Here is a 27,642-nt window from a genome sequence, read left to right as displayed (position 1 = left end):
CTGAGGGTGGAATTGAAGCTGGTTCGCTGGCACTGTGAGGCAGCAATGCTAGCCACTGAGCCACCACATCCCAAAGTTAGTTGAGTTATTTACTTATTGTCACATATATCTAGGAGGATACAGTGAGAAGTGTTTTGTCACCACAATTGGACACAATTTTGAGTTAGAAAACGAATGAAAAGAAATTACATAAATAGAGTTCATCCTTTATACAAAGGGTCTTCAAACACAACTCCAGGGCTTCTGCAAGGTATCTGCAGGTTTTCCACGGTCTCAAAGAGACCCTGCTCCAGATACAGCATTAACAACAAAAGTCCATGCTTCAGGAATACCGCAGCTCAGGAGCCCCCACTCCAGGCTCCACCACCAAGAGTCCCCGTACTGGGCACCACCACCACCATACACTGACTCTCCAAATCCGGGTCTACTGCAGCCAGGGGTCCTCACTCCATGCACCACAACCGCTGCAGGCAATGCACTGCCCACACTGTTCTGGCATCTCCGTGACATCAGAAGATGAAAAAAAAGAGAAAGACGAAAAGGGCGTGAGAGGTAAGGATGTGACTGGCCTGGAGTGGACGAACTCAGGAGCCCCAACACTGCCTACTGTGTCAGCGCTGGAACCTTAGGGTTTTCTTGAGCTTTTTCTGAGAAACACGTAACATGAAAATTGTGATATTCATGAGTGACTTTAACCTGCATGTAGACTGTGTAAATCTAATGGGCATCAATGCAATGAAAGATGTATTTCTGAAGTGTCTTAAGGTTGGATTTCTAGAGCTATATGTTGAGGAACTAACTAGAGAGCAGCCTATATTAGATCTAATATTTTGTTCATTAATAGTCTTACTATAAAATAGGTTCATGTTGGGTCCTCAACATGTTACAATTTATAATAAAGATTTAGATTAAGAGATTGAAGTCATGGTGGATACATTTGCAGATGATTGATAGGAAAGCATGTTGTGAAGATAACATAATAAGAATGCAGATGATTATAGGTAGGTTTAGTGAGCAGGCAAACATCTGGCAGATGTGGGAAGTATGAAGTTATTCACTTTAGCAAAAATAATTTAAAAAAGAATATTCCTTCGAGAATGTCTGCAAAATTCCAAGTTTGCAGGAGGATCTAAGTGTCCTAGAGCAGAAGTCATAAAAGGTAAGTATAAAAGTACAGCATGTAATCAGAATGGTAATGGGATGTTAGTCTTTATTACTAAAGGATATGACAATATTTTATAAAGGATGTGACAAATGAACACTTGGATAATAATAATCTGATGAGGCACAGAGCGTGTATTTGTGAATAGGAAATTGGGTTTGATGAACATGGTGGAGTTGTTTGGGGTTTTACAAACAGAATTAATAAACAGAAGTAATTATGGGAGATGTGGATTTTCAGAAGAATTTTGATTAAGTTCCATAAAAGGAGGCTGTTTGATAAAATTAAAGCACATTGGATAGAGGGTTCAACTTACTTGCATGGATTAAGAGTTGGTCAACAGGCAGGAAACAGAGAATATGAATAAACAAATCATTCTCTCATTGTCAGGCTTTGAATAGTAGGATATTATTAGTAAAGATTAGTACTTGGACCTCAATTGTTCATAATATATATTGATGATTTGGATGTGGGGACCAAATGTAATATTTCTAAATTCATGGATGCTACAAAGCTGGCTGAGAATGTATATTGTGAGGAAGTTGCAAAGTGGTTTCAAGTGGTTAAAATGTGAACTAGAAAATGGCAGGTGGAATATAATGTGGAAAAAATGCATGATTATCTACATTGCTCGGAGGCATAGATGTACACAGTATTTTTTAAATGGTAAGACAGTAGAATGTGTAAAGACACTTAAGTGTCCTCATCAATAACTCACTGAAGGCGAATATGCAAGTAGAGCAAGCTATTAGGAAGAGTCATGGTATGTTAGCCATTATTGAAAGAGAATTTCAGTACAGGAGTAGCAAACTCTTGTTTCAATTGTACAGAACCTATAATTCTATGTGAATCTATAATTCTGTGTGAACCTATAATTCTGCGTGCAGTTTTGGTTCCCATAAGTTAGAAGAGATAAACGAGTACAATCAAAGTTCACCAGACTTGTTCCTGGGATGGTGAGACCATTCTATGATGAGTGATTTGGGAAACTGGACCTGCATGCTCTAGCTTTGAAGAATGGGAGGTAATCTAATGAAAATGTAAGGAGTACTTATAGGGATAGCTATAAGATATCTCCCACAGTTAGAGTCATACAGTCATAGAGATTGAAACAAACCCTTCAGTCCAACTTGTCCATGTTGACTAGACTAGATATCCTAACCTAATCTAGTCCCATTTGTCAGCAATTGGCCTATATCTCTCCAAACTTTTCGTATTCATATACTCATCTAGGTACCTTTTTAATGTTGTAATTGCACCAGCTTCCACCACTTCCTCTGGCAGCTCATTCAATATATGTACCACCCTCTGCGTGAAAAACATTGTCCCTCGAGTCCCCTTTAACTTTTTCGCCTCTCACCCTAAACGTATGCCCTCTAGTTCTGGACTCCCCCACCCCAGGGAAAAGACCTTGTCTACTTACCCTATCCATGCCGCTCATGATTTTATAAACCTTTATAAGGTCACCCCTCAGTCTCGGAGTATGGAACTAGAATCATAACTTCAAAATAAGGAGGGTGTCACTGAGATGATTTTTTTTACTCAGAGGTTGTGAATTCTCTACCCCAAAGGACTGTGGAAACTCAGTATCTGTATACATTTATAGTAAATATCAGTGATATAAAGGGATAAAGGGATAGAGTGGGAAATAGGATTGAAGTGGATGATCGGCTATCAGTGTATTGAATATCAGAGGAGGCTGAATGGCCTGCTCCTATTCGGATATTCCTAACAGTTATTAACGGAGTTTCCCACTTCAACTCTGCCAGACTGGAATCTGGAGGAGGGTGGGATGATGTCAACATCCAGAGTAAACATCACTTTTAAAGGACGTCATAGAAACATAGAAGATGCCAACAGGAGTAGGCCATTTGTCCCTTTGAGCTTGCACTGTCATTCAATATAATTATGGCTGACCATTCAGGTTAATACCAATGTATCATCAAACTGAATATAATCTCATCCTCCATCCATATCTCTTGATCCCTTTAAGCACAAGAGCTATGCCCACTGCTTCTTGAAAACACATAATGTTTTGGCCTCAACAACTTTCAGTGGCAGTGGATTCCACAGGTTCATCACTGTCTGGGTGAAGAATAGTTTCCTTATCTTCGTTCTAAAAGATTTACCCCCTCTTCCTTAAACTATGACCCCTGGTTCTGGATTCTCTTCCACTGGGAACATCCTTCCTACATCTAATCCATCTACTCCTGTTGGAATTTTATAGGTTTCTGAGATCTCGCCTCATTCTTCGATTGTCCAGTGAATACAATTTTAACTGACTCAATCTCTCCTCATAAGTCAGTCCTGCAACCCCAGCATTCAATATGATAAACCTTTGCTGCATTCCCACTATAGCAAAAGTATGCTTGCTCAGATAAGGAGACCCCAAAATTGCACACAATATTCCAGCTCTCACCAATGCCCTGTATAATTGCAGCAAGATATCCTTGTTCCTGTACTAAAATCCTCTCACGATGAAGGTCAACGTACAGTTTGCTTTCTTTACTGCCTCCTACTCCTCTCTGCTCACTTTCAGAGGCTGATGCACAAGGACACTCAGGTTTTGTTGAAAATTCCCCTCTCTCAGTTTACAGTCATTTAGTCAATAATCTGTCTTCCTGTAATTGTTACCATAGTGGACATCATTACAATTCTGATATTTTACTGCATTTGCCATCCATTAGCCCACTCACACAGCCTATCCAAATCACACTGCAACTTCTCCACATCCTCCTCACAGTTTACCCTTTCACCAAGCTTTGTGTCATTTGCAAATTTTGAGATATTACCTTTAGTTCCCTCATCAAAATTATTAATGTATATTGTGAATAACTGGGATCCTAGTACCACTTCTTGCAGTACAGTGTCCCACTAGTCACTACCTGCCATTTATTCTTACTGTTTGTTTCCATTCACCCTAAGCCTAATTGTAACTTTAACCCCAAACCTAAGCGTCATTATAATTTGCATCCTCATCAGAACTACACCCAAAATCTTATCCCTAGCATGACCCTACTTGTCCCTAGAGGTCTCTGCTCACTGCTTGACATCAACCATCAATTCTGTTTATTATTTTTAACTGACCTGCTGGCAGGAACCCTCAAGAGACCTATCCTTTGTTTCCACAAACTTCTGGCAAACCACAATGGTTATTTTTGTGACCTCTGCCTTGCATAAAAATGATTTCCTTGGTGACAAATCTTAAATACCCAGCTCACACAATGAACAATCAGACTTCTATTGGAGTTTGTAAATGTTTCAGAATCCTTGCCATAAGTCATGCCTTCATTCTAACAAAGAGAAGATTTGTTTCAAATCCTGATAACACCAGCCCCAAAACCAAAGCTTCATCCTAATCCCAGCTCCCCAGCCACTCCTCTAGCACTAACTATAGAACATAGAACATAGAAAAGTACATCACAGAACTGGCCCTTTGGCCCACGCTGTTATGCCGAGGATTAATCCTAATAAAATAAATAACTTAACCTCTGCACCCCTCAATTAACTGCTATCCATGTGCATGTCCAGCAGTCGCTTAAATGTCCCTAATAACTCTGCCTCCACCACCACTGCTGGCTACACATTCCATGCATTCACAACTCTGTGTAAAGAACCTTCCTCTGACGTCCCTCTATACCTTTTTCCCAATATCTTAAAACTATGACCTCTCATGCCAGTCAATCCTGTCCTGGGGAAAAGTCTCGGGCTATTGACTCTATCCATGCCTCTCATCATCTTGTATACCTCGATCAAGTCACCTCTCTTCCTCCTTCACTCCAGAGAGAAAAGTCCGAGATTAGTCAACCTCTCTTCATAAGGCAAGCCCTCCAGTCCAGGAGCACCCTCTCCAAAGTCGCAGTATCTTTCCTATAATAGGGCGATCAGAACTGGACACAATACTCTAAGCGTGATCTCAACAGGGACTTGTAGAGCTGTAGCAAAACCTCGCTGCTTTAAAACCCAACCTCCCTGTTAATGGAAGCCAAAACATCATATGCATTCTTAACAACCCTATCCACTTGGGTAGCAACTTTGAGGGATCTATGTACTTGAACAGATCCTTCTGTTCCTCCACACTGCCAAGAATCCTGTCTTTAATCCTACATTCATAACCATAATCTCAAGTTAAATGTAATGCTAACCATAACCCTTCATCCTAATTTCTAACCTTACCTTATCACTATATTAACCAACCCCTAATGACTGAAACCCTAACTAAACCCCAGCATTAGCCCTGAATGCTAATTATAAGACTAAAACCTAACTCGCTAACCCAAACCTAGTTCTTGCTCATCAATCCAAGCAATAATGACCATTACTTTAAGGATAGTGTCTGAAGCTAAACTATGTCTAGTTACTTCACAAATAATCTTCCTTACACAAGAGGGTCAGAAATGCAAGAGGTTCACTGATGACTGCTCAGTTCCATTCATTATTCTTCAGTTACTGAAGCAGTCTACAGCTCTGTGGATTGAGACCTGGCTAAATTCAGGCTAGGGCTGATATTCTGCAAGTTAATGTTATGCCATAGGGCAAATATGGAGATTAAGAAAGTAGAAGTGGAGGATCCTTGGCCCTTGAAATTTTCCAGCAGATTCGAAGCTCTTACCATCTATAGAGCTGAAAGTGGAGGCTGTAGGATGGATGAATGAACTAATGGTGGGTCAGTAGTTATCACTGCTGCCTCAGAGTGCCAGGGACGCAGGTTCGATTCCAGCCTCAGGTAACTGTGTGGAGTTTGCACTTTCTCCCCGTGTCTGCGTGGGTTTCCTCTGGCTGCTCCGGTTTCCTCCCACAGTCCAACGGTTAGGTGAATTGGCAATGCTAAATTGCCCATAATGTTTAGGGAATTGTAAGTTAAGTGCATTAGTCAGGGGTAAATGTAGAGTAATAGGATAGGGGAATGGGTCTGGGTGGGTTACTCTTCAGAGGGTTGGTGTGGACTTGTTGGGTCAAATGGCCTGTTTCCACAGGGATTCTATGATTCTATGAACAATGGCAGTGTGGTACAGGAAGCCATTCAAACAGAGAAGTTACTCAGCATGTAGTGCCACTGGGGACAATACAGTCGGGGATATAGCTGAAAGCAAGTTCCCAGAAGATTATGTTGCCTGCCTGGTACAAGGGTTCATGACATCTACTCTGTGCTGGAGAGGAACTCAAAGTGGGAGGCAGAGGATCCAGTTGACATGGCTCATGTAGGTACCAAGGACATAGTTAGAACTAGGAAAAGGGTTCTGCATATCATAAAACTATGAAACCATGGGATTCAAGGGCAAGTGACAAAGAAACTTGATGAAGGCAGAGCGGCAAACAGTGTCTATATTGACTTCAGAAGGTGTTCAACAAGGTTCCAAATAATAGACTGGTTATTAAGGTTAGATCATGTCGAATACAGGGAGAATTAGCATTTTGAATGCAAAATTGTCTCGAAGGTACGAGACAGAAGGTGGTTTTATGGACTGGAGGCTTGTGACCAGTGGTCTGCCACAAGGATCAATGTTGAGTCCACTACTTTTCATCATTTATATAAATGACTTGGATGTGAATATTGGAGATATGGTTCATCAGTTTGCGGAAGACACCAAAATTGGTGGTGCAGTGAGCAATGTTATCTCAGAGTACACAGGGCCTTGATCAGATGGACCGATGGGCTGAGAAATGGCTGGTGGAGTTTAATTTAGAGGTGTTGCATTTTGGAAAGGTAAATCAGGGCAGGACTTACACACTTAATGGTCAGGCCCTGAGGAGTGTTGCCATGCAAAGGGAGCTGGAGGTGCAGGTGGATAGCTCCTTGAAAGTGGAGTTGCAGGTAGACAGAATGGTGAAGAAGGCATTTGGCACACTTGCATTCATTGGTCAGCACATTGAGTATAGAAGTTGGATTGTCATGTTGTAACTGTATAGGGCATTGTTTAGGCCACTTTTAGAATACTCCATTCAATTCTGGTCTCCCTGCTATTGGAGTGACGTTGTGAAACTTGAAAAGGTGCAGAAAAGATTTACAGGGATGTTACTAAGGTTGGAGGGTTTGAGTTGTAGGGAGAAGCTGAAAAGTCTGGGGCTGGAGCATCAGAGGTTGAGGGATGATCTTACAGAGTTTTTAAAAAATCATGAGGGGCATGAATAGGGTGAATAGGCCAGTTCTTTTTCCCAGGTTAGGGGAGTTCAAAATTAGAGGGCATAGGTTTAAGGTGTGAGGGGAAAGATTTAAAAGGTGCCTGAGGGGCAATGTTTTCATGCAGAGGGTAGTATATGTACGGAATGAGCTGCCAGAGGAGGTGGAGGCTGGTACAATTGTAACATTTAAAAGGTATCTAGATAGGTGTATGAATAGGAAGGGTTTGGAGGGATATGGGCCAAATGCTAGCAAGTGGGATTAATCAATTTAAGCTATCTGGTCAGCATGGATGAGTTGGATGAAAAGGTCTGTTTCAGTGCAGTATGGCACTATGACTCTCAGTGAAAAGTTGAATTCAAATATAGCTCAGAGGCAGTAAACAAAGGGTTATAGTCTTAAACTGGAAGGCTAATTCCATTGCATTTCTGCAGATTTCAGTATTAGGCCTTTTTTTGTGGTATGTATCATTTATTTAGACTTGAGTGTTGGGCAATGCTTAAGAAGTTGGCACATGATACAAAATTGACAATAGTCAGGGAGAAAGCTGTGGACTATAGGAAGCTGTCAATGGATCAGTCAGGTGACTGGGAAATGATCAATGGAATTTGGTGTGGAAAAATGTGAGGTACTTGCATTTGGGGAGGCAAGGGAATACATAATATAGTGTAGGATACTGAAAAGCATAGAAGAACTGCAAGACTTTGAAACATATGTCCACAGATCCCTGAAAGTAGTAGATCAAGGAGATAAACTAGTTAAAATGGGACATTTTCCTTTATTGGCTGAGGAATAGGCTGTAAGGGTAGGATGCTTAAGCTAGAACTGTAATAAAACACTAGTTAGACCAAAGCTAGAGTACACTGCACAGTTCTGGTCATATTATAGGAAAGATGTGATCAGACTAGAGAAAATACAGAGACTTACAGAGTTATTGCCACCAATGGAGAATTTTAGTTATGAGGAAAGATCAGATAGATTGTGTTTGTTTTCTTTGAAACAGGGGAGACTGAGGGAAACCAATGATATGGATGTAAAATTATAAGAGGTCCTGATCGCATGAGTAGGAAGGACCTATTTCCCTTAACCAAAAGATCTGAGGCAGAGATTTAAAATAATTGGCAAACAAACTAAGCAGGGAGTTGAGGAAACTTCATTTTCACCAGATGGTGACTTGGACCTAAAACTCACTCCCTTAAAGTGTGGTTGAAACAGAAATCCTCATCACATTTTAAAAATATTTGGAAAAGCACTGAAGTGCCATAGCCTACAGGAATAAGCCCATGAGCTAGAAAGTGACATTGGACTTGATAACTTCTACTCATGGCAAGTACAGACACAATGGATTGAATGGCCTCTGCTTTTGTTGAAAATGTTCTGTTTCCATCAGTAAATGATTGAATCAAACAAGTGAGCTTTTGCAGTTCAGCAGACATGTTTGTGCTGCTCAAAATGAAGTTCAGGATGGTTCTAGAGATCGTCAATGATTTGCAGACCAGTAACGTCCCTCAAAAATAAAAGCCATTTTTCTATAATAACTAAGGCCTGGAATTCATACGTTGAGAACAACAAACTGGACACACTTGCAATTGATGCCTTCTGCTCATGTCGTGTTGAATTGGTGCCACTGCACACAAGCTGAAGCAATATGTGTGGCTTTTGTTATTGTATAAAGTGGATTCTAACCAGTATTTGAAGGTGTTGGCCCTAAAGGGTTTCCTGAAAAAAGGGCAGTTCCTTATAAAAAACATTGGCATGTTGAAGAGAAGCAGAAAAATCACTGTTCATTAATGAATTAAGGCCACAGGTATTCTATGTGGTTTATAAGGAATGTAGTTCAGGGCTAGAGAACTAAACACTGCCAGATGATCCAGCATACACCTAATCTGCCCCACTTTTCATCTCTGCTTTCTGTCATGTTAACTCTCGGACAATATTGTCACAATATCAGCAACTTATCAAAAACTCTGCAATGGTTAAAATCTGTACAGGATTGTTCCGACAACATCTGGTCAATAATTAAATGGTTATAAGAATCTTAATTTCTTCTATGTTTTTGAACTCTATTTGAATTCCTATTTGCTATAATGCAGTGTCTTTGACAAGATGATTACTTCTCAGTCCTTCAACACTTGAACTTCGGATTTATACACATTCCCTGTTATTAATATGTGTTTGCGAGTCTGCAAGTGTAGTAAGCGTCTATAAACGCTACACCAATTACTGTGTGAGCATACTCCTGAATGTACGAGTCTGTGCAGGTGCATACAGTACTTAATATGCTGTCAAAACAGAGTATGAAATGAGTTTGTAACCACATGTCCATAGCCTCACTAAAGACAACCTGTTTTCATCTTTGTATAATCATCAAACGTTGCCTATTCTGCCAGTACATCTGCTACTGTAACCCTCATTCATGACTTTGTCATCTTCAGACTTGACTCATGCCTGGCCAACCTTTCACATTCTACCATCTGAGATCCTCCAAAGTGTGCCGCCTAAATAATTTTGCACTGAATCTCATTCGCCCAATTTCCCTATGTATACTGGCTTGAAGTGGCCTCCAGTTTATCAATGCTCCAGTTTTAAAACTCTCATTGTTGTTTTCAAAAGCCCCCATGACCTTGACCTTCTCTATCTTTTACAATTTCATCCAGCCTCAAATGATCCGAGAATCCTGTGCTCCTCTAATTTGGGCCTGTCGCACATTTCCAATTTTTAATCATTCTACAATTGGTGATCATCTCTTCAGCTGCCTGGGCCCGAAGCCCTTGAATTCCCTCACTCAATCTTTCTGCTTAGCTGCCCTTCTCTCCCCTCCTTAAGACCTTCCTTACAATCAATTACTTTGATCAGGTTTTTGATCATCTGGCCTAACATTTTCTTGCGTGGCTCAGTGTCATATTTGTTTTGATGACACTCCTGGGAACTGCTTTGGGACATTTTGCTACATTAAATATGCCAAATAAATGTATTATTGTATTGAAGGGAGAATTTGAGAGGCTAATGGAGATGCGCAGGATTCAGTTGAATAACTCTTTGAAGATACTAGTATAGGTTTTGTGGGCTGCCTGATTCAATTCTATGATCCAGTGGTTTTCTCTTAAGCAAAATTACTGAACTTTTGAAACTAGTGCCTTTTAGAGTCATAAGATCATACAGGGACCATATTAAATGCCTGCTTAAAGTATACATACTAAACATCAACTCCACTTCTACTTTCCAATCAGTCACTCTTCAAAGTCCTGCTGCCCCTTTTCCTATTAGAGCACCATTAGCTGCAGCTACTTAAAGTTGAGAATTGTGCAGCTGAATACTTAAATGGAATTTTCTTCAGACTTTCATCTGTGACCTTCTGCAAGAATGTAAACTTACCAGATTGTTTTTGCCATTCTTCAAGCAGGGTTTTGTTGAATCAATTTCATGGTGTTTCAGACTTTTGCTAGTAAAAAATGACCTTTTCAAAATAAAATTATTACCTCTTTGATCCAGGTTTGTGACTGCTGTGTTTTAGATGTGATTGCAAAACACCATCACATTCCAGTTTCCTAACGCAAGTTTCTCACCTGTTTGATATTAATGCTTCTTGCTCTGACCTCCAAACAATAAAGAGCATGTGCTGCTCTGATTAGTACATATGTCACTTCAAAACATGAACAGGGAAACTTGAAACAAAACCTGCTGCAGGAAACTAACAGGACCGCTCTCAAAATTATCCTTTAATTTCACCAGCTCATTTGTTACAATATTTTATACAAGGGTTAATTTACGCTTATACTTCCCTTTCAGTGAACACAATACTCAGGGAAAAGTCTAGTTTGAGGCTTCACAGTGTGTAAAACAACTAGGGCTCTCACTATGAGGTGGCAAGGCAATCAAATACACTCACTACCTATACCTGCTAATGACCCACACTCATTCACTGTTCATACTTAATCACAATTTACACTCACGTTCACACACATTAACTATCCACACAACCAGTTGCTATTCACAACCAGTGACTACTCTCAGCACCGTCCTTTTTTAACCATGCCAGTTTATTATCGCACTCACCCACCCTAAACCTATTGTGTATGCAAGATGCAGGGCTGCTCTGTGGATGGGATTTTCAGGGAACTTTCTTGCCCAAGTTGGACTATTTAGTGGAGGTGTCAGTTTAGCCAACATGGGTGCTCATGAGTTTGGTTTGCCTTCATTGCCCAGACCACTGAGTATAGAAGTTGAGATGTCAAGTTCAGGCTATACAGTAGTTGTAAGGCCTCTTGTGGAGTATAATGTGCAGTTCTGGTCACCCTGTTATAGGAAGGATGTTATTGAACTGGAGAGGATTCAGAAAAGATTTAAAGGGATCCTCCTGGGAATGGAGGGTTTGAGATATATAAAAAAAAATTGGAAATGCTGGGATTATTTTTCACTGGAGCGTAGGAGGTTGAGTGGTGACCTTTTCGAGGTTTATAAAATCATCAGGGGCATAGATAAGATGAATGAAAAGGGGCTTTTCCCTAGAGTGTGGCAGTTCAAAATTGGGGACATATTTTTTAAGGAGTAAGATTTAACAAAGAACATGAGGGACAACATTTTTTATACAGAGAGTGGTTTGTCTGTGGAATGAACTGCCAGAGAAAGTGGTACAGTTACAGCGTTTAAAATACATTTGGAGGGATATGGATCAAGTGTAGGCAGGTGGAACTAATTTAATTTGGGAACATGGTTGGTGTGGACTGGTTGGACCAAAGGGTCTGTTCCCATACTGTATGTCTCTATGACTCTATTTTTAGGGCCACTTCCTTTATTAATTTACAATGTAAATTATCAGGCCCGGAGGGTTTGTCAGCCTTTTAAATTGATTAATTTCTCTTGAAGCATTTTATTACTAATTTTGATTTTCTTTAGACCCTCCATGTCACTCAATCTATAGTTCTCTAAAACTGTCTGGGAAAATATTTGTGTCATCTTTTTGAAGACAGAATAAAAATGTGTTTAATTTATCTAACTTTTTTCCTTCTAATTATAATTTTTGACATTTCTGACTTTAAGGTAACTATATTTGTCTTCACTAATCTTTTTATCTTTACATATGTGTAGAAATGTTTATGGTCAGCTTTACTGTTCTCTGAAAGTTTACCGTCATACTCTATATGTCTCTTCTTGATCTTATTTATTCCTCTTTGCTGAATTCAAAACTGCTCTCAGTCCTCATATTTTCCTGATAATTTTATGTCTCCTTATTGGATCTGATCCTCTCTCTAACATATTCTGTAAATTATGGTTGAGCTACCTTTTCTGTTTTATTTTTATGCTAGATAGGAATGAATAATTGTTATAGCTCATGAACACATTCTTTAAATATTAACTGCTACCTATCCACTGTCAACCCTTTAGCAACATTCTTCAATTGATGCCAACTCATGACACATGCCTTGTAGTTCCCTTTATTTAGATTCAGGACCCTAGTTTCAGATTCAACATTTTCACTCTCCATTTTAATTAATAATTCAATCATTTTACGGTCACTGTTCCCCAACGGAGCCCACCCAATAAGATTGTTAACTAATCCTTTCCCATTGCACAATACCTAGTCTAGGATAACCTGCTCTCTGTTTGGTTCCTCATTATCACATATACACTCAAGAATATCCTCCTAGACAGTTTTATTGCAGTGTTGTTGTTTGTCCAACCCACATGTAGATCAAAGTAACCTTGATTATAGTTATGCCTTTATTGTACCTGTCTCGAATCTCTTTTTTAATGTCTTCCTTATATCTCTACTACTGTTTGAGGGCCTATAGAAAACTCCTAACACCATTTCCTTATACTTGACATTTCTTATTCCCATTCATGCAGATTTCATATAATGCTTTTCTGAGCCAATATTCCTCCTTGTTTTTGCATTGATTTTACTCCTTTACCACCTCCTCTCCTGATTTGTCTGTCTTTTCTAAAATACTGAATACCCCTGGGATGTTCAGGTCCCATCCATATTTGCTCTGTCTCTGTCACTCTGCTCAGCTTCTCACATTACTGCTATTCTAGTTTAAACCCTTTCTTGAACCAGATTTCCATTGCTATTTGTTGGTTAGAGGCCTGTTTGAGCAGAGTCAGGAACTGTGCATTTCTGATTCCAATTCCTGTAAATATATGCCGTGTTTCTTTATAAAGGTGGCATATGCTGACTATAGATCCAAGGGGGAAAAAATTGCATGCTATTTGCTGCATTAAAACAGTGATCAAATTTTTAAAATACTTCATTGTGAAAATGCTATATAAATGCAGATCCTTTCTTTGTTTACCTGTGTGTGAGTATATGTGTACAAATATATGTAGTGGTGTCTGTGTCATTTGCCACTGTCTCCTACTCCACAGTTTGGATGTTTAGACTCTAAGTTAGAGACAATATTAGAGTTGCTGCAATGCCCCATGGTAAAATAATGGAACAATCCTTGCCGCCTACGCACAGCCTTTAATAAAAGTTGTAGGAATAACATCCTGGAGCATCTAGGTAAGCAATAGGGCTTGATATAGGGATGTGGTGCTGGCTAGATATGAAGCGAAATAAAAGCCAAAGGTTGACAGTATCAATAAACTAAAATACTGAAGGTACTAAACACTAAAAATAAAGGCATTTTGGATAATGGGGTTTCCCGCTAAATGGATTAGTTGGCAATTCTGCAGACCCATTAGTGCCATGGCAACAGCAGCCAGGATTGGGACTACAAACAGCTTTCAGATTCTGAGTCCAGAACAAGGTAAGTGCAGCTGTAGGGTGAGGATTTGACGCCTGGGTGAAGTGGTGCCAGTGGGGACCGGGGCTGTACCTTCAAGTGTATGTGGGTTAGGGACAGGAGGGAGCACCTGTGAAGGGCTGACCCTGGGGCAAGATTGTCCAATATGGAAAAGAGGTCCTTGATAGTGGTGTGCCTGTTGTCCCATTTCCCATCCAAATCCTGAGTGAGGTGTCGTTCTGAGCTAATCCCTGCCCCTGAACTCATACTATCAGCCTCATTGAGGCTGGGCAGGGAGTCACTCTTAAGTGGTCAATCGAACAGGTAAGCTGGCCTAGGTCTTGCCCATCCCTATAGCATTGCAGACAGATCAGGGATGGCGGGAGGGTAACAGGAAGACCACCATAGAATATTATGGATGACAAAGGAGACTGTAAAATTGTGCCGATAAAATTCTGGGAACATTCAGGTGCGTAGACAGCTTCTGCAGGAAGTGAGAAACATAGGGTTAAGTTCATAAATCTGTCATTACCTTATATCGTGCTTATGTTTACTTCATGGATGTTGCCTTACTTGCAGAGAGTCTGCAGCATTACTGCTTGCCATTTCATACCCCTGCTTTGGTCAGTGCCAGATCACCAGAAAGCTGTCAATAGAGCAGCTTCACCTTCAGTACAGATACTTTGGGTTGCAGTGGAGCGCTGCCCTCTCAGCAGTATCTCAGATAGTTTTGAAGCCAATTAATTCTCTCCATGTGGGGAGTATTACAGGTCAGGCAGCAGCAACAGACACCAGGGGTTTGCAAATTAGAGAATGAAAACAATGCCAGATATAATCATTTGGTGCTGTGAACTCTGTGAAGGCTTTAGTCCCTGAGGACAACATTCCATTCTACAGACTGGCTGCGAAATTTCTTGTAATATAGGTTCAGGGAAATATGTTGCATAAAACTATTTCTTTGTTAATAATTCAAAGCTGACACTCATCAGATGCAAAAGTTTCTTTAATGTAACAGAATATGTGAATACTTTCAAAGCGTAACATTGCTGGCACTGTGCCACACACACCAGATGGTCCCACATTCAACCCTGGTCAATGCTGAGTTACTTAAACACAAGAATGTTTCAGACCATTGCTGACACTCAGTGTCTACCTAACATGACAAGGATGGCTATAGATTAAGGTATTAGAGGGAAACCATTGTCAAATAAACGAGCACCAAGTATGAATCAGCATCTTCAGTAACTGATACTCGAAAGACAATTAGCATTATCAGGAACTGTACGCTCGGGAGGGACAGCATCTTCAGGAATATACCTCAATGAGAAATAGTACTTACACATACTCTATGTCAATGTTTAGGGCCTTCAAGAACTGTATCCCAGAAACAGTCCTCATTTTCAGGAACTGTTCCCAAATAAGTGTCAGCACCTACTGGAAATGTACTCCAGGAAGAGTCAACTTTTGCAAGAAAGTAGAATCATAGAGTTATAGAGATGTACAGCATGGAAACATACCTTTCGGTCCAACTCATCCATGTCAGCCAAATATCATAGAGTCATTGAGATGTACAGCACAGAAATAGACCCTTCGCTCCAACCTGTCCATGCCAACCAGATATAACAACACAGTCTTGTCCCACCTGTCAGCACCCGGCCCATATCCCTCCAAACCCTTTCTATTCATATACCCATCCAGAAGCCTTTCAAATGTTGCAATTTTACTAGCCTCCACCACTTCCTCTGGCAGCTCATTCCATACATGCACCACCCTCTGTGTGAAAAAGCTACCCCTTAGGTTCTTTTATATCTTTCCCCTCTCATCCTAAACCTACACCCTCTAGTTCTGGACTCCCCCACCCCAGGGACTTTATCTTTATCTTTATCTGTCTATCCTATCCATGCCCCTCATGATTTTATAAACCTCCATAAGATCCCCCCTCAGCCTCTGACGCTCTAGGGAAAACAGCCCTAGCCTATTCAACCTCTCCCAATAGCTCAAATCCTCCAGCCCTGGCAATATCCATGTAAATCTTTTCTGAACCCTTTCATGTTTCACAACATCTTTCTGATAGAAAAGAGGCTAGAATTAGAGTCATCGAGTCAGAGAGATGTACAGCATGGAAACCGACACTTCGGTCCAACCTGTCCATGCCGACCAGATATCCCAACCCAATCTAGTCCCACCTGCCAGCACCCGGCCCACATCCCTCCAAACCCTTCCTATTCATATACCCATCCAAATGCCTCTTAAATGTTGCATTTGTACCAGCCTCCACCACATCCTCTGCGTGAAAAAGTTGCCCCTTAGCTCTCTTTTATATCTTTCCCCTCTCACCCTAAATCTATGCCCTCTAGTTCTGGACTCCCTAACCCCAGAGAAAAGTCTTTGCCTATTTATCCTATCCATGCTCCTCATAATTTTGTACACCTCTATAAGGTCACCCCTCAGCCTCCGATGCTACAGGTAAAACAGGCCCAGCCTGTTCAGCCTCTCCCTGTAGCTCAGATCCTCCAACCCTGGCAACATCCTTGTAAATCTTTTTTGAACTCTTTCAAGTTTCACAACATCTTTCCGATAGGACAGAGACCAGAATTGCACGCAATATTCCAACAGTGGCCTAACCAATGTCCTGTACAGCTTCAACATGACCTCCCAATTCCTGTACTCAATACTCTGACCAATAAAGGAAAGCATAACAAATGCCTTTTTCACTAACAAATCTACCTGCAACTCCACTTTCAAGGAGCAATGAACCTGCACTCCAAGGTCTCTATGTTTAGCAACACTCCCTAGACCTTACCATTATGTGTTTAAGTGCTGTTAAGGTTTGCTTTCCCAAAATGCAACACCTCGCATTTATCTAAATTAAACCCCATCTGCCACTCTTCAGTCCATTGGCTCATCTGATCAAGATCCAATTGTAATCTGAAGTAACCTTCTTCGCTGTCCACTACACCTCCAATTTTGGTGGCATCTGCAAACTTACTAACTATTCCTCTTAAGCTCACATCCAAATCATTTATATAAATGACAAAAAGTCACAGAGTCCGCAAAGACTGTTCACTCCGTGACTACCTGGTCAGGTCCACGCTCCCCTCCCCCAACAACCCACTCTCCCCAGCCTGCCACCTTCCCCTGCCATTGCAGGAATTGCAAAGCCTTCACCCACACCTCCCCCCTCACCTCCATCCAAGGCCCCAAAGGAGCCTTCCACATCCATCAAAGTTTCACCTGCACATTCACAAATGTCATTTATTATATCCGTTGCTCCCAATGCAGTCTCCTTTACATTGGGGAGACTGGACGCCATCTCACAAAGTGTTTTAGGGAACATCGCCGGGTCACCCACACCAATTAACCCCACCGCCCCGTGGCCGAACATTTCAACTCCCCCTCCCACTCTGCTGAAGACATGCAGGTCCTGGGCCTCCTCCACGATCACTCCCTCACCACCCGATGTCTGGAGGAAGAACGCCTCATTTCTGCCTCAGAACACTTCAACTGTAGGGCATCAATGTGGACTTCACCAGTTTCCTCATTTCTTCTTGCCCCACCTCACCCCAGTTCCAACCTGCCAGCTCAGTACTATCCTCATGACCTTCCTACCTGCCAATCTTCCTTCCCACCTGTCCCCCCCATCCTCCTCTCTGACCTATCACCTTCATCCTGACCTCCATCCACCTATTATACTCTTAGCTATCTTCTCCCCATCCTCACCCCCCTCCCATTTATCTATCCATTCTGGAGGCTCCCTGCCTCATTCCTGATGAAGGACATTTTGCCGGAAACCTTGATTTTCCTATTCCTCGGATGCTGCCTGACCTGCTGTGCTTTTCCAGCACCACTCTAATCTTGACTCTAATCTCCAGCATCTGCAGTCCTCACTTTCGCAATTAACTTCATGCTTATTGTCATCAATACATTGTTTAGCCAATGTGCAAGAAGGAATGTGCAATAAGGAAATCAATCTTATCCAGTCTGACTGATATGTGACTTCAACCACACTGAAACTGCTACAGAAAAGGCTAAGAAGATAAAAGCCAGGCAGGCGTCAGGCATTAACCTTAGCACATCCAACACCTTTGACCACAAGTCCATCAGGAAGTGGTCAGCACGTAGCGTCCTCGAGACCCTTCGGGAAAAGGAGAGGGCGGATCCTGTTGAGTGGTTCCCTGAGCAGACTGTCAAAGCAATTTGGCAGAATGCCTCATCGCCAGAACTTTCCAACAAGCACCAAGACATGGCTTGGCTGGTGGTGAGAAGGGCTCTACCTGTGAGATCGTTTATGCACGCCCGGACTCTCAGCCGCATCGCACGCTGCCCTCGAAGTGGCTGCGGGGGGGACGAGACTGTCACACACCTCCTTCTGGAATGTGCCTATGCAGAGGAAGTCTGGAGAGGAATGCAGTGGTATTTGTCGAGGTTCGTCCCGAGCAGCGCCGTGACGCGGGACTCCGTGCTCTACGGCCTGTTCCCCGGGACGCACACCGAGACGAACATCAACTGCGCCTGGAGGATCATCAACTCGGTGAAGGACGCTCTCTGGGCGTTCCGAAACCTGTTGATCTTCCAGCTGAAGGAGTTGACCCCGACTGAGTGTTGCAGACTGGCACATTCCAAGGTCCAGGACTACGTGTTGAGGGACGCGCTGAAGCTTGGGGCAGCTGCCGCCAAGGTGCGGTGGGGAAAGACCACCGTTTAACATCTGCCTGTCTAAAGAAAAGCAGGGGGCCCATGCAGTCATTTGGGCTCTGCTGACACCTCAGCTCAATATATGAGTGAGAAATGCACTGATCTGTATGTAATAATGATAATTCGGAGCTGTGTATGTAAATGTGGAAATATGAATGGCATTACCTAATGTACAGTGTATCAAATTATTCTATGCATATTTTATGAATAAAGTATATTTTTGAAATAAAAAAAAATCCTGCTAAGTCCTCCTCAATAACATCTGGAAACAGCTGCTAAAACAGATCATTAAAAAAAAACAGCCAGATAGTCAGATCTACCAAAACATACCTGACATCCAATGTCTTTGCTCCTCCATTCCCATTCCTGAATTTGAGCTGTCCCACAGTCAAGATAGACCCATTATTGGTGGCAGCTCAGTATATAGAATCAGGAGGATTTACTCTGGGAGTCCTTAAATTGACTTATAGCCCAACTAAGTGTCATGGCATCAAGTCAAATATGGATAAGGAAGTTCCTCCAGCTTGCAAAGGAGTATAAGAAATAGGATGGATCCTGAACTTAAGGAAGGATTTCTGGCCTTGAAGGGGGTGCAGAGGAAGTTTACAATTCTGATCCCGGGGATGAAGAGCTTGTCATATGAGGAGTGGTTGAGGACTCTGGCTATTTTCTCGATAGCGTTTCGAAGGATGAGGGAATATCTCATTAAAATTTACAGAATACTGAGAGGCCTGGAAGGAATTGACATGGAGGAAATATTTTCAATAGTAAGAGAGACTTGGACCAAAGGGCACAGCTTAAGAGTGAAGGGGCAATCCTTTGGAACAGAGGGTATGAGGAGGAATCTGCTCTGTCAGAGGATGGTGAATCTGTGGAACTCATTGACACAGAAGATTGTCGAGACCAAGTCGTTAAATGTCTTTAAGATAGAGATAGATAGGTTCTTGATTAGGAAGGGGATTAAAGGCTACAGGAAGAATGCAGGAGAATGGATTTGAGAAATATATTAGCCATGATCAAATGGGGGAGCAGACTTGATGGGACTGATGGCCTAATTTTGCTCCTACTTGTTATTGTCATATGATGTATAGGATGGAGTGTAGCCTGTGGGTCTGCTGTGCAATTCAATATGATCATGACTAGTCTTCTTCTCACCTTCACTTTCCCAGTGTTATGACACGGGGTAAACCTGCCTGCTTAAGTTAACCCAGCAACACAGAAAAGATTTATCCCATGCAGTAATCTGTGAAAATCCGAGAGGCCAAGAATTACTTAAAGTAAAAATTAACAACTTAATTTTTTTAAAGTATCACCAAGAATAACTAAATAACAACTATTTACAACTCCTTCCTCTAACCTATGTTTTACTTTCCCCTCTACAATACTGGTCCGATAAAAATTCTGATTAAGGTTTACAAAAGAAAGACTTTTTATCTCAAAACCAGGCAGCTTTCGGTTCTTCTCTGCATTCCTGTCTTCTTTTCTTCTTCTTGGGGATTTTGCTTTACAGGTTACTAATCGATAAAAGTACCTTTAAGTGAGCTATTTTTTGGGCAGTCTTTACATGCAGTTGTCTTGGTAGTTCTCCTCCCAACTGTTCAATTTTCCCTGGTCTTATACCCCCAAAACATCAGATTGTGTCATTAAGATTCTCAACATACTAATTCAATTGGTACTTGATTGGAATTTGGTATTTTTCATGATATAATTTAAACTGATTGACCTAATTTGAATCTGTTTTGTTGTTTCCAGGCAGCCCAGCTAATCTAGCTTTCGACCAAGTGTTATGTTGTTACCTGATTGGGAAGACTTGGTGCTGTCACGTAGTTCTGCTAGCTTCCAACTCTCTTAATGATACAGTACACCCACATCTTCATAACACCTCCCGCCTTAAAAAAATGAACCATCATAATGAAAATATAGCTTCATTTTTCTTTTCTAATATTTAAACACACTATCCTAACATACAGATAACTCTAATCTAAGTTCACCTTAGCTTCTTCCTATATAACTGTGTGTATATATAAAAATAATTAAATAAAAGCAAATCTGACCTAAACTTTATCAGTTAAATCCATGACATTGCATCTGCGATTACATTCTGAGGACCCACAGCATGTATGATTTTTAAATTATAAGCCTGTAACGTAAGACTCAAATGAAATAGTCTTATATTCTTGTCTTTAAAGCATTCTAAGAATGTAAGGGGATTGTGATCTGTGAATTCAACTGTCTCAGACACATTGTTCATGACAGACACACATTAAAATGCTGTAAGGCCAGCACCAAGCTCATTAGTTCTTTTCAATCATGGAGTATTTCCTCTGGTGGATGTTGAACTTCTTCAAAAAGTAACCAACTGACAGTTCAATCCCGTCCTCACTTTCCTGTGGGAGTACAGCTCCAACTCCAATGTCATTAACATCGATGGTGACTTTAAAATGTTTTGAAAAGTTTGGTGTAGCTAAAACTTGCTTGGTGGTTAATATTGCTTTCAAATGGTTGAACACCTCCGGGCATTGTTCTGTCCACTGAAACTTTGTGTTCTTCTTCAGCAAATCAGTCGACAGTGCCACTACACTGCTGACATTTGGAATAAACTTCCAATAGAATCCGCTGAGTCCTAAGAACCAGAGCACCTCTTTCTTCGAGGTTGGTCATGGAAATTCTTCAATGGCTTTCATCTTGGTGTTCTGTAGGGTCAATCTTCCATGACCAATGTTATGTCCCAAGAATGTCATGTCTGCTTTCATGAATTCCATTTTATTTAAGTTTATCACCAGTTTTGCTTCCCAGAGTCGTTCAAAGAGCTCTGGCAACTGTACCATGTGATCTTTCCAAGACTAAAGATCACTACATCATCCAAATACACTGCACAGTTTGTTAACCCAGCCATAACTCTTTTCATCAGTCTTTGGAATGTGGCAGGTGCATTCTTCATTCCAAAGGGCATCACTTTAAACTAATATAATCCATTAGGGGTAACAAACGCAGAAGTTTCTTTTGCCGACTATGGTAAAGATACCTGCCAGCAACTTTCTCAATACAGTCCTCCAATCTAGGAATTGGATATGAGTCTGATTTTGCAACAGTGTTGACCTTCTGATAATCCACGCAGAACCATTGAGTCCCATCCAGCTTGGGAACTAAGACAATTTGCAAATTCCACTCGCTCTGGCTCAGGTCGATAATGTCCTCGTCAAGCATGGCCTCCATCTTATCTGAACCTGTCTGGCTTTGAAAGGATTAAGCCAATAGAGGTGTTGTTTTATTGGAGCAGTATTCCCTCTGTCTACTTCATGCATTAGTCCTCCCCATCTGATTCTTACGTAAGTCCTTGTAGTGCAGTAACAAATCTTTCAACTGTGTTCTATGCTCCTGAGACAGATAGTTTACTAAACTATCCCACTCCTCAAGGACTTCATTTTTTAATCTATTTTGAGGCACATCAAAATCCACATTATCTGGATTTGATTCCTCACTTTGCAGGGCAGTAACTAACACTTGTTTCTCCAGTTCTTTCTCTCTAGTATAATATAGTTTCAACATGTTCACATGACATATGGATACCTTTTTTTTCTATCTGGCTTCTTTATGAGATAGTAAAAAATGAGGTCTGCAGATGCTGGAGATCACAGCTGCAAATGTGTTGCTGGTCAAAGCACAGCAGGCCAGGCAGCATCTCAGGAATAGAGAATTCGACGTTTCAAGCATAAGCCCTTCATCAGGAATGAATAGTTCTCCTGACTCAACTTTTTCTTACTTTGATAGAGACCACTAAACCTGGCTTTGAAGGGATCGTCTATCAGTGGTAACAGTACTAACACATCATCCCCTCGGGAAAATGTCTGAGTCTCTGAGCTTTTATCTGCCACCTGCTTCATTCTATACTGTGCCCTCTTTAGGTGTGTTTAGCTAACACACCTATTCAATTTAATATCTCCCTCATCTCTGATCCATAATCTAAGTGTGAGATCTCCAACCTTGATCCTGTCAAATTTTCTTTATTTAATTTCAAAGGGCCTCTCACTTCATGCCCGAATATTAATTTGAAGGGAGTGAACTGAGTAGATTCATTTGGGGCATCTCTAATGGCAAACAATATGAATGGGATACTTTTATCCCAGTCATTCAGGTAATCCTGACAGTATGTTCTCAACATGGTCTTCAGGGTCTGATGCCACCTTTCTAAAGCTCCCTCGGATTCAGGATGATATGCCCTGGATTTAAAGTCCTGTATACCTAAGCTATCTATAACCTCAACAGCCTAGCAGTAAAATCTGATTCTGGGTCCAACTGAATCTCGCTGGGTAGCCCATACCATGTGAAGAATGCTACTAACTCCTCTAATACCTTTTTTGCCTTGATACTCCGTAATGGAATTGCCTCTGGGAATCTGGTAGACATATCCATTACGTTTAACAAGTATTGGTTTCCACTTTTAGTTCTCAGGAGTGGACCTACACAATCAATTATAACTCATGTGAAAGGTTCTTCAAATGCGGGAATTGGCAACAAAGGTGCTGGTTTTATTACTAGCTGTGGTTTACCTCCAATTTGGCAATTATGACACATACAGCAAATATTAACCACATCCTTGTGCATTACAGGCCAATAAAAATGTTTTTTTACCTTAGCCTGAGTCTTTTTTACTCCTAGGTGACCTCCTACAGGTAGTTTATGAGCCCATAAAATCTCCTGCTACCAGCAATGCAATCTGGTGCACTTCGGCCCATTTCTCCTCGGCACTAAGGTGCCATGGACAGCATTTCCATCTTCAGATTCTATCTTTCAGATAATAACCATCCAGAATATTCTCTGCCTCCTTTTTGGAGTACACATGCACGTGTATATATCTTGTATCATCTTGCTTTGCTGTTGCAAGTCTCTTAGCCTTTCAGGACTAAACACTTCTGTCTGACACTCTGTCTGTTCAGGTTTTTCCCTGCACCATTACATCAAACAGGGTATCTGTGAACTGAACCTCAACTCCTTCATCTTTCTCTTTACTTTTCACTTTGTGCTGTGACTTATGACAGTAGGATCTGGTTACCACACAGTATAGGAAATTTCTGTTTTAACTCCTCAGTTTCTTGGTCTTCCTTGGGCTGCTCCACATCAAGGGTGTCACTCCCACATTGGATCCTGCCAAATAATTTCCAAGAACAAACTGAATTCCTAGAACCGACATGCTATCAATCACTCCCACTGTAACTTCCCCAGTCTTAAGTTGGCACTCTAATCTCATTTTACATAGGGGAATGCTAAATTTCTGTCTACCTATCCCACAAATTACCACGCTCTCGGGTAACACATCAGAAAGGGTGCATATTTGCTCATCCCTTACTATCAGTGACTAGTTAGATCCTGTATCTCTCAAAATTATAACTTCTTATCCTTCTCCCCCAGTTATTTCGGAGTAAATTTTACTGTCAGAGATCAGGTACTAACTCCATACCCAGGCCTTGCCTTGGCTGTGCACTCTCCTGCAGCTCCTCTGCTCTTCTTGGGGTCTCCTTTACCACCTTCACTAATGCCACTGGCTCAGCTACTTTTACCACATCTTTTCCCACAGTGCCTTTCTTTAACGACCAGCACAATGGTGGTCCCACTTTACGTGTTCCACTTTACCACAGTGGAAACACCTAAGGCCTTTCACCTCCTTTCCACCCTCTTGGGCTTCTTTGTTAACCTGTGGTAAATGTTTACCAGTGCTCTCTCCTCTTGGTTTTGTAGTGTGAGATCTCCTCTTTTCCCAACTTCTAACCCTCACAGAACAAAATTCTGGCTGGAAGCTTGCCTTATGCACCAACATGTATTCATCTGCTAATTCTGCTGCTCTTCTCACTTCCTGAACTTTCTGTTCCTCAACGTGAATTCTTACCATCTCTGGAAGTGAGTTTTTAAACTCCTCCAGCAGAACAATCTCTCTTAGCGCCTTAAAGGTCATATCTATTGCCACAGCACACACTTGTTGATCAAAACCATTACGTTTAATTCTTTCGAACTTAACCTGGTTCCTCCTTTGTGTTTCTGAACCACTGTCCAAATGCTTCTGGTATCAATTCATAAGTATTTAAAATAGCCTGTTTAACCTCTTCATAATCTCTTGACACTTCATCTGACTGTGCATCCTGAGTAACTCACTGGCTCTGCCTACCAGTTTAGTCTGAACTAGCATTATCCATAAATCTTCAGACCACTCCATCTGCCTAGCCAATATTTCAAGTGAAATAAAGAAGTCTTCAACAACTTTCCCATCAGAACATGGCAGAGTTTTGACATATTTATATATATATCACTACCTTCTCTTTTAATCTCCATCCTGTTAACTTGATTTTGCTGATTAAGTCACAACTTCTCAAGTTCTAATTCTCTCTCTTTTTGCTCAGCTAAGAACTTTCTCTCTCTTTTTACTCTGTCTCTCTTTCTCTCTCTTCTCTCTCCCCCTTTCTTTTCTCTCTCTTTGCTGAACTGAGAACCTTCTCTCTCTTTTCTCTCTCTCTGTTTATCTTCAAACTCCCTTTTCCTCAATTGTAATTTAATTTTTTCTACCTCTACTGAACTTGTCTTTTCTGTGACACACCTAAGTGTTTAAGTAATTCCCTTACAATTTCAGCTTTACTTTTGTCCTTGGTTAAACTCAAATCTAACTTCTTTGCTAATTCTAAACGTATGGCCTTTTTCTTTCCTTCTAAACTTTCTTGGCAAATTTGAGAATCATCTTCAAATCCCAGAACCTCTTTAGCAATTTTAAGAGCCATTTCTCTCACTTTCAATTTAATCAACTACATGTCACTGAAGTTAAATAAATTGTCTCACCCACGTTTTATTTAAAGATCTTGGACACTAACCAGCAAATGTTTAAATCTGTTGGGATTTTTCATACAACCAAATCTATTCAGTTCTGTCTAAACCAGTTCAAATCCCGACGATAAGTCCCCAAACTGTTATGACATGGGGTAAATCATCCTGCTTAATTTAGACCAGAAACACAGAAAAGATTTATCCCATGCAGTTATCTGTGGAAATTCGAAAGGCCAGGAACTATTTAAAGTAAAAATTAACAACTTTATTTCTTAAAGCCTAACAGAGAATATTAACTAACAACTACTTACAACTCCTTCCTCTAACCTATCTTTTACTTTCCCCTCTACAATACAGGTCCAATAAAAATCCCAATTAAGGTTTACAAAACAAAACTTCTTATGTCAAAACCAGACTGCTTTTGGTTTTCTTTGTGTTCCTGTCTTCTTTTCTTTTCCTTGCAGATTCTGCTTCACAGATTACTGATCAATAGACATACTTTTAAGAAAGCTATTTTTTGGGCAGTCTTTACATGCAGTTGACCTGGCAGTTCTCCTCCCAACTGTTCAATTTTCCCCAGTCTTATACCCCCAAAGCATCAGATTGTGTCATTGCCTTTTAAGATTGTCAATATATTCAATTCAAACTAGTTTGGAGTTTGGTACATTTCAGGGTATAGTTTAAACTGATTGGCCTAATTTGAATCTGTTTTGTTGTTTCCAGGCAACCCAGCAAATCTAGCTTTTGATCAAGTGTTACATTGTTACCTTACTGAGAACACTTGGTGTTGTCACGTAGTTCTGCTAGCTTTTAACTCTCTACATACACCCACATCTTCATAACACCAGCCACTCACAGTAATCTTTGATTCCCTGTGTGTCCAAAAATTTGTGTTAACATACGAATATCCTGGACATCAGTATACAGATCATAATGACAAGTGTTGAGATGTCACAAAACTCAGAAACGTAAAAATGAGAAGAGTAACAACACAATTCTGAAGAGTCGAGTCAAATGGACAGACATACAGAAGATAGACAGAAAAATGTGATCTGCTCCTTTGTTGAAGTATTTTAGGTTTTGGAGGTGATGTCCTCGGAATCCAGGAACAGCAATTACTGTTTTATATGCTGTTGCATTGTTTGGGAACTTTGGGAAAAAAAAGTCAAAACAACAGCACTTTTAAAAGGGAGAAGAACAGACAAAGGAAGCACATGGTGAGGTCAGTGCAGGAAAGAGGGAGAGAGAAAGAGAGAAAGAAACCCACATTACTAACTGGCGGAGTTAGCAGTTACTGCCTTTGCTGTTGAATTCATGTATCGCTGGACATTGGATTACATCTGGAAAAATTAAAAAACAGTGAACTTCACAACTGATCTTGGAGGAACCTGTCTGGGAGCGGTCACAGCACAGAAAATAAATGGATTTTAAGCACGGCCTTAAAATAAGTCTGCAGTAGTGAGTAGAGTGGGCTCTCTCTTGATTGTATGTTTTATTGAGTGATGTCTCTTGATTAAACTCAAATTAAAAGCCATAAGTATTAATTTAACTTGGAGCAATGTTCTGTAGGGGAGTAAGACAGTGCTATTTTCTGGATCTTTAGATTGAAAGAAGCAAAAATGGCCTTTATTCGAGTGATATGTCCTTCTTGTCGGATATGAGAATTTAGGGAGAGTTTACATGTTACTGAGGATTATATCTGCAATAAATGCTGTTGGTTGCGAATCCTATCAGATCGAATGGATCCATTGGAGAGGCAGTTAGAGGCAATGAAGAATTTACAAGAGCAAGGAGACGTGATGGTTGGCAGTTATAGAATGGGGGGATGTCTCAGACACAGTCACATAGATAGGTTAACTCCAGGAAAGGCAAGAGAGTTAGGCGGGTAGTGCAAGAGTCTTCTGTGGCTACTCACATTTCAAACAAGTATTCTGTTTTGGAAACTGTTGGGGAGGAATGGATTCTCAGGGGAATGTAGCACAAACAGCCAAGTTTCTGGTCTTGAGACGGGCTCTAAGATAATGACAGGTAATCAGGTTCCAAGCGATCGATTGTGTTAGGGACTCTCTAGTCCGAGGTATAGACAGACGTTTCTGTGGCCAGCAGCAAAAAATCAGAATGGTATGTTGCTT

This window comes from Hemiscyllium ocellatum, chromosome 20 (assembly GCF_020745735.1).
Source record: "Hemiscyllium ocellatum isolate sHemOce1 chromosome 20, sHemOce1.pat.X.cur, whole genome shotgun sequence".
NCBI lineage: Eukaryota > Metazoa > Chordata > Chondrichthyes > Orectolobiformes > Hemiscylliidae > Hemiscyllium > Hemiscyllium ocellatum.
This window is presented reverse-complemented; position numbering follows the sequence as displayed.